The sequence below is a fragment of the Hemiscyllium ocellatum genome, chromosome 33, assembly GCF_020745735.1.
Source record: "Hemiscyllium ocellatum isolate sHemOce1 chromosome 33, sHemOce1.pat.X.cur, whole genome shotgun sequence".
NCBI lineage: Eukaryota > Metazoa > Chordata > Chondrichthyes > Orectolobiformes > Hemiscylliidae > Hemiscyllium > Hemiscyllium ocellatum.
The window spans coordinates 1,052,286-1,061,577 of record NC_083433.1 but is presented as its reverse complement, the minus strand read 5'-3'; positions in this window follow the sequence as shown (position 1 = coordinate 1,061,577).

Sequence of the window (9,292 nt, the reverse complement as noted above, 5' to 3'; positions counted from 1 at the left end):
TAATTACTAACAGGTTATGGAGAGTGGGCAGGAAAATGGAGTTGAGGTCAAGATGAGATCAGCTATGATTGCATTGAATAGCAATGCAGCCTCAAATGGCTGAGTAGCCTAAACCTGCTCATAGTCACCCAGGTAGCTAGGTTATATAAATGCCTAAATTAGGCAAGTGTGTAGTTTAGGCAGCATAGTATTAACGGGGGATTTTAACTTGAACATAGATTGAGAGAGGCAGACAAGCACCTGTCAGAAACATAATGAATCTCTGGTTTCCTACAGCAACCTGTCCTGGATGCAGCAAGGGAACAAGCAATATGAGCTGGATTTAATTAGTAACCTAACAGTGTGTGAACATTTATCAAATAGTGACCATAACATGATAAATATAATGTTTGAATGTGAAGAGCATGCATCAGCTAATACAGATTTAGTTCAGATAAGTCTGACTTTAATGAGATGAGACAGAGACTGTCCAGTAAATTAGGAAAATCTACAAATGAGTAAAACAACAGAAGAACAGTGGGAGGATGTTTAAAGAAACAGTTGATGCAATACAGAACCAGTTTTGACCAGAGAAGGAAAAGCTCCACTCCACAGCAAATAGTCACAAATAAACAGATAAAGGATAGCATCAAATTAAAACAAACGGCTTGCAAACAGGCAAAGAAAAGGCACAGATCATCCCAAATGGCAAAGGAACAAAGACCAGCAAAGGGCCATAAAGCAGCTTATAAGCACGACTAAAAGGGATTATGAAAAGAAGCTTGCTAGGGACATCAAAGACAATAAGAAGAAATGCTATGGTTACAAACAGAGCAAGTGGATGGTCAGAGGCAATGTTGGCTGACTAAAGTGGGAACACTGACTGTGGGGAAATAGCAGACATGGTGAATAATTACTTTGCCTCGGTATTTACAGTAGAAAGGCAGATAGCTTGCTGGAAGTCCCAAGAAAATTAATTGTGAATAGGGACCAGGAACTAAACAGAATTAATGAAAGTAAAACATTAGTAATGAGGAAACCGATGCAACTAAAGAACGACATCCCTTGGACCTGATGATTTCCAAATGAGGGTGTTAAGAGCTGAAGAGGAGAACTCTGTAAATATCTTAACTGTAATCTTTCAGTATTCTTCAGATACTGTTTAAGAACGTGAAAGAGGAAACCCAGGGGATTACAGACCAGATAATCTAACATCTGTGGTGGGGAAACTGTTGAAGTTTATAATCAAGGATGGGGTAACTGAATACCTTAAACAGTTCAGTTATTCAGGATAAACCAGTATGAATTCATGACAGATAGGTCATGCCTGACAGATCTCATTAAACGTTTTGATGAGGTAACTTAGGTAGTGGGCAGGGGAACATCAACAGATTTTTAAAAAATTAATCAAATCCTTCTAGAAGCCCATAAAGTCTCATATAAGAGATTGTTAACCAAGATAAATGTCCAGAGAATTGAGGGCAAACTGATGTGGCTGAGAAATTGATTGAGTGGCAGACAAAAGAAAATAGGGATAATGACTAAATGTTCAAATTTGTAAGAGTAATTAACGATGTCCCACAAGGATCTGTATAAGGGCCTCAATTATTCATATTATTTATTAACAACTTGGATAATGGCACAGAAGTTATACATCCATACTTGATGATGAGACAAAGTTAGTCAGCATTGAAGACAGTGGAGAAGATAGTGTAAAATTACAAAGAAATATTGGTAGACTGGTCAAAACTGTGGCAGATGGAGTTCAATGTAAGCAAGTGTGAGGTTATCAATTTTGGATCAAAGAAGGAAAGATTGGTATGGCGTGCAGTTCATATTGTTGTGGGTAAATCACTATAAGTTACCTTTAATTTGGCTACACATTCAGAAATCTCACAATTGTGAACTGAAATAATTATTTAATTTACTGCATACAGCAACCAAAACAGGGTCTCTCAAAAAAATTAAGCCTCACAACCCAAGTGGCTGTTATCTGATTAATGATGGAATCTGGCCAGGATTCCACCAGCAGTGTCTGTCTCTGAAAGTGTCTTGGGTTTGATCCTTGTGCAGTGTTGTTCTTTTTGCCATGTGGATGGACAGGGAGGCTGAAGCAAACTTCAACAGTTCAGTCTGCAGCACATGGGAGAGACAGCATGTGAGAAATCTTCGAGAGAGAGCTGGGACCCACTGGAATACCCTCTCCCTCTCAGCCACTTTCCTCCTCTCTCTGCAGGGGAGAACAAGCCCAGTCTAGTGAGGGTGGGGTGATGAGCCCTGAGGTGATGTTGGCAAAGTCGGACCAGTGGCAAAAGATGGTACCTGAGGATCAGCAACTATGTTGCTGTTTGTCTCTAACATTGGCGACAGCAAAAGGGCACCACAGTGACATTGATGAGGCAGGTTGTGGTGAGAAACTCTGGTGATGGTGAGTCAAGCACAGGCAGTGCTGGTCGCGAGTTGGACTTGGCTTTAAGTGCAAGTGTCAGTGGTGGTTAATTGTCCAGGAGGCGAAGGTTAGTGCTTGAGGATCAGCAACATCTAGGTTTGTTGGGTCTGTCGAGGTGATGGTGGTTAGTTTGGTTTGGTGAGGTGACGGTAGTTAGGTGGGTCTGTCGAGGTGACAGTGGTTAGGTGGGTCTGTCGAGGTGACAGTGGTTAGGTGGGTGTGGCGAGGTGGCGGTGGTTAGGTGGGTCTGTCGAGGTGATGGTGGTTAGGTGGGTGTGGCGAGGTGGCGGTGGTTAGGTGGGTGTGGCGAGGTGACGGTGGTTAGGTGGGTGTGGCGAGGTGGCGGTGGTTAGGTGGGTGTGGCGAGGTGACGGTGGTTAGGTGGGTGTGGCGAGGTGGCGGTGGTTAGGTGGGTGTGGCGAGGTGGCGGTGGTTAGGTGGGTGTGGTGAGGTGATGGTGGTTAGGTGGGTGTGGCGAGGTGGCGGTGGTTAGGTGGGTGTGGCGAGGTGACGGTGGTTAGGTGGGTCTGTCGAGGTGATGGTGGTTAGTTTGGTCTGGTGAGGTGACGGTAGTTAGGTGGGTGTGGCGAGGTGACGGTGGTTAGGTGGATCTGGCGAGGTGACTGTGGTTAGTTTAGTTTGGTGAGGTGATGGTGGTTAGTTTGGTTTGGTGAGGTGATGGTGGTTAGTTTGGTTTGGTGAGGTGACAGTGGTTAGGTGGGTGTGGCGAGGTGACGGTAGTTAGGTGGGTCTGTCGAGGTGATGGTGGTTAGTTTGGTTTGGTGAGGTGATGGTGGTTAGTTTGGTTTGGTGAGGTGGCGGTGGTTAGGTGGGTCTGGCGAGGTGGCGGTGGTTTGGTGGGTCTGGCGAGGTGACGGTGGTTAGGTGGGTCTGGCGAGGTGACTGTGGTTAGGTGGGTCTGGCGAGGTGACAGTGGTTAGGTGGGTCTGGCGAGGTGACGGTGGTTAGGTGGGTCTGGTGAGGTAATGGTGATTCTGAGCTGGACTTGTCTTTCAGCAATGTCTTTTCATTTTTCTCTTTATTCTTAAATTATCAAAATGACACTGTGATGAAATGAAAGCTTTTCACTGTATTTTATTGCATTTCTCATTCTAAAATACACAACAAAATTGTTCATTCGTTTGAAGTTCTGCTTCTGAATTGTTCTGGAGTTGGATTTGTCATCTAGCACTTCCTTAAAACAAGTGAGACAGCTCCGATCAGAATGTTATAAATGAATTTCATTCCAGGTGAACGTGCTCGTACCAATGCAGCACAGCCCAAACTTTATTAGGAAGCAAGTTACAATAACCTTTAATACTAAACATACTATCTCTAGTTCCTACTTGGCCCCTTACAGTTACAATATTTTCTGCATCTCTTGTAGATTTACACAGTCATTCTCTCTCTGACTCTGTCTCTGGTCAGATAGTTTCTGCCTCCTGCCATACTGCTCTCCTTAGAAAGCCTCCAGAAGATTCAAGAGAGCAGTCAGCAGGTAACCCTGTTTTTATACCTTTTTAGATGGGTTTCTGGAACTGTCAATAGTTTTGGTCAATTCGGGGGACTCATTTAATAGTTTCAACAGTGTCAATTATTTGGGTGACATGCTACTGTTAGCGGGAGCTTTCCGTCTGGGCTCTCCTTTGTTTGTTGGATGAATTGTTGGAGATGTCAGTGCAGGATAACTGCTACCTTTTACATAATGCGGATGTAATTAGCACTTGCCTACTGTGTTTGCACTGTGTTTTTGTACGGGTTTTGTGATTTCAGAGTTTTACTTGGCCAGTGTCCCCAGCATCCCTTGCTGTTTGGCAAAGTTAGCAATCTGTATTTTAACAGCCAGGAGGCTGCTACAGATTCTTATACAATTTTCTCCTGTCCAAGTTTGCAATGTGACATTATTGATATCCTTTACATCCTATTATCCCCAACACTTCTGCAACCTCAAGTCTGTTGCTTGCTTTCTTATCAGAAGTAGCTCTCCTGTTCCTTGTTACATTCAATGTTAGTTGTATGTTTGAAACAGCCTGTCTGTCCTCTAAATAATCCTTTTACTTCAGGATATTCCTTAGTTGCCCGTTTGTCATCAAGCAGTGTTATTCTCACTCTCCCAGGAATAGATGTCCAAACAGAGTTGGGAGTTCAAGTGCATGGACCTTTAAAATGCCAGAAACAGTTGCAGAAAACATTCAAGGTGGCTAATGGAATGCTAGTTTTTATATCTAGAGGATGAGAACATAAGGATGTAGAAGTTGTGCTGCAAATATGCAAAACCCTGTTTAGATCCCACTTGGAGTACTAACAGCAGATCTGGGCACCACATCTTAGGAAGTACATATTGACCTGGGAGGAAGTACAATGTAGGTTTACAAGAATGATACCTGGACTACAGCAGTTATGTTAAGGTGAGATTATACAAAATAGGCCTGTTTTCTCTACAGTATAGAAGGTTAAAGCGTGATCTGATCAAAGTCTTCAAGATATGAGCAGGAAAAGACAGGATAGGTAAAAATAAACTATTTCCACTGGTTGGGGATTCTAGAACTAGGCAGCATTGTCTAAAAAATAGGACCAGACCTTTCAGGAGAGATGTTAGGAAGCAAAGGGTGAGAGAGGTGTGGAACTCTCCCACAAACAGCATTGGATGTTGGATCAGTTGTTAGTTTTAAATCTGAAACAGGTTTTGTTTTGATGTATTAAGCAAAAATATTAAGGGGGTATGTTCCAAAACAGAAATATAGAGTTAGGCCTCAGATCAGTCATGATCTCACTGAATGGTAGAACTGGCTCGAGGGGCTGAATGGCTTATTCCTGCTCCTAGCTATTTTCTAATGACACAGGAAAGGAGATGGATGTTTTGAGATCAAATGATAGGTATTCCTTCAAAGTCAGGCAAATTAACCAGGGGTTTGACCTCTTGTGAACTGTAACCAATTGAGACGATGTGATCAAAAGAAATAGATTTAACCAGGCCTGCACCTTCTGTAGGAAATAATGCTGCTCCTATCATTCACCACACAGAATGTTGATGGCATATTGGAAAAGGAACATAATAAATGTAAACTTGATTGGTTCCTGGAGAATTGGCTGTTTATGGAAGAGACTGAGAAATATAATGATATTACATTATTAAAATAGGCCGCAGAATACTTATTTGGTAATTTAGAATATAACTTGCCTCTGAAAAGAAAATCCTGTTTATTGAATTTTTTTTCACATTTGGCTCAGTAAAAGTTTCAAACGGTGAAATCTAATGCAACCCTCTTTCACTAATAACAAAGTTCAAATTCCTCTTGAAACTCATCAGTCTCCACGGAGATTGTTTCTCAGTTATTACAAAACCTTAACATCATTCCAGCTCATCATAAGACTCAACTCTTTCGGTTACTGCAGACATATTGCAGCACTATGAGAGGTGCAGGCTGCCTTTAACTGAAGTGGACTCCACACACAACTGCATTATAGGAAATTACAGAGCAAGGATTCACTAAAGCTACAGATATCTCAAACTAAAGGAAGGAAATAGCTAAAAATTAAAAGTGTCAATATTTACATAACATAATACATCATTCACTGATAAAGTGTACCATTTCTGCGGAAATTAAATTATGGTGGCAATTAAACTTGAGAAATTTACTTCCTTATTGCTGTGTTGTTGAATGACATACAAGGGGAAACAGAGTCAGGCTGTTCCCTGTTATTGAAAGTATTGCTTTTAGGGAGTCTCCAGCACTTCACTGGCTGGGTGTAGAACTCTGCTTACTAAGTGAGTAGCATGCATATCAACCGGAAAGTGTTCATTGCTATGGCTGTCACGCAAATCAATTTCACCACTAACCTCCTCCTTATAACTCGCTTCAGGTTTATTTATTATTACATATACAGTGTTTTGTTACAAAATACAGTGAAATCTGTTGTATAGTACCGCAGCACCAATATTTCTTTCCCCTCGGAATATGGATTTTGTATTTGCACCACCTCCTGGTGTGTACCTCACCCCTTCAGAATATAAATATTCACATCACTCACAATGCCACACCTGCCCCTCTTTTACCACCTTCCCGCAGTCTGAGTGGAACATCTAAACCCCAGAACCTGCAACAACTGTTCCTGCCCCTGCTCTATCCACGTCTCCGAAATGACCACAAGATCATTGTCCCAGGTTGGTACGAGGTTTAGTTGTTTCAGTCAGACCAGGAAAGGTGATAAAAGAGGGGGAGGTGTGGCATTGTTAGTCAAGGATAGTATTATGATGGCCAGAAAGGACGTTTGATGGGGACTCATCTACTGAGGTAGTATGAGCTGATGTTAGAAACAGGAAAGGAGAGGTCACTCTGCTGGGTGTTTTCTATAGGCCTCCGCAAAGACCCAGAGATGTACAGGAATGGATTGCAAAGATGATTCTGGATTGGAGCGAGAGTAACAGATTAGTTGTTATGGGGGACTTTAACTTTCCAAATATAGACTTTAGATGGGTCAGTTATGTCCAATGTGTGCAGGAAGGTTTTCTGACACAGTCTGTAGACAGGCCAACAAGGAGCAAGACCACAATGGATTTGGTACTGGGTAATGAACCCAGCCAGGTGTTAGATTTGGAGGTGGGTGAGCATTTTGGTGATAGTGACCAAAATTCAGTTAGACAGAGGGTAAACTGCCATTGAGAGAGAGTATACCATTCAAAATACTCTCTCGAAAAGGTTCCTTTTTCATATGAAATATTTTTACAGTAAAAGACAGAAGAGAACCCAGGGAGATCTTTAGCCGAAAGGAGGAGGACACCAGAGATGACAGCTGCTGTGTGGTTTCGAAATTAAGTTGATGTAGTTTTATTATGGTTTTTGTGGGAATAGTATAGAGTTGGAGGCAGATAACAAACATTTAAATTAAAGGAAGCTTAGAGTTATAAATAATGTTGTTTAATGTTCACTTTTAGAATTAAAGAATACATTTTTTTCCTTCAAATAGTGGAATTTGAGAGTTCTGTCACTGGTACTTTAACAGATGACGAGGTGAGGTGAGCTTTTCTGGATGTTTGGTTTAATTAAGAGGGGTTCACTGCCATGTGGTAAGGTATAAATAAACGCATTTGTGACCCTGAGCTGAAGAAGGAGCTATTCGGGAAGCTGAGTGGTGACCTGATAGAGATTTATGAAATCATGAGGGGTGTGGATAGGGCAAATAGACAAGGTCTTTTCCCTGGGGTGGGGGAGTCCAGAACTAGAGGGCATAGGTTTAGGGTGAGAAGGGAAAGATATAAAAGGGACCTAAGGGGCAACCTTTTCACCCAGAGGGTGGAATCACTGCCAGAGGAAGTGGAGGAGGCTGGTACAATTACAACATTTAAAAGGCATCTTTAGAGGGATACTGGCCAAGTATTGGCAAATAGGATTAGATTAATTTAGGATAGCTGGTCGGCATGGACGAGTTGGACCAAAGGGTCTGTTTCTGTGCTATTCTGACTCTATTTCATTTCACTGGCATATCTTAAGGAGCATTTTAAAACGGGGAGATAGTCAGAGATACATAAAAATTTCAGAAGAGAATCCCAGACATTAAGATCAAGACATTGAAAGTACAGACATCAATCTGGGATATGGAAGAAGCCAGAACTGGAGAAGCACAGAAAGAACCTGTAAGATTGGAGGATGTTACAGAGATGTGGAGAAGTACATTACATGGAGAATGTAATTGGAAGGGGTACAGGAACTGAAGGGTGTTATAGGGAGGGGTACAGGAGCTGGAGGATATTATAGGGAGAGGTACAGGAACTGAAGGGTGTTATAGGGAGGGGTACAGGAGCTGGAGGATGTTATAGGGAGAGGTACAGGAGCTGGAGGATGTTACAGGGAGAGGTACAGGAGCTGGAGGACGTCACAGGGAGAGGTAGAGGAGCTGGAGGGTGTTATAGGGAGGGGTACAGGAGCTGGAGGATGTTATAGAGAGAGGTACAGGAGCTGGAGGATGTTATAGGGAGAGGTACAGGAGCTGGAGGATGTTACAGGGAGAGGTACAGGAGCTGGAGGATGTTACAGGGAGAGGTACAGGAGCTGGAGGATGTTACAGGGAGAGGTACAGGAGCTGGAGGATATTATAGGGAGAGGTACGGGAGCTGGAGGGTGTTATAGGGAGAGGTACGGGAGCTGAAGGATATTATAGGGAGAGGTTACAGGAGCTGGAGGGTGTTATAGGGAGAGGTACAGGAGCTGGAGGATGTTACAGGGAGAGGTACAGGAGCTGGAGGATGTTATAGGGAGAGGTACAGGAGCTGGAGGATGTTACAGGGAGAGGTACAGGAGCTGGAGGGTGTTACAGGGAGAGGTACAGGAGCTGGAGGGTGTTATAGGGAGAGGTACAGGAGCTGGAGGATGTTACAGGGAGAGGTACAGGAGCTGGAGGATGTTACAGGGAGAGGTACAGGAGCTGGAGGGTGTTACAGGGAGAGGTACAGGAGCTGGAGGATGTTACAGGGAGAGGTAGAGGAGCTGGAGGGTGTTATAGGGAGAGGTACAGGAGCTGGAGGATGTTATAGGGAGAGGTACAGGAGCTGGAGGATGTTATAGGGAGAGGTACAGGAGCTGGAGGATGTTATAGGGAGAGGTACAGGAGCTGGAGGATATTATAGGGAGAGGTTACAGGAGCTGGAGGGTGTTATAGGGAGAGGTACGGGAGCTGAAGGATTTATAGGGAGAGGTTACAGGAACTGGAGGGTGTTATAGGGAGAGGTACAGGAGCTGGAGGATGTTACAGGGAGAGGTACAGGAGCTGGAGGATGTTATAGGGAGAGGTACAGGAGCTGGAGGATGTTACAGGGAGAGGTACAGGAGCTGGAGGATATTATAGGGAGAGGTACGGGAGCTGGAG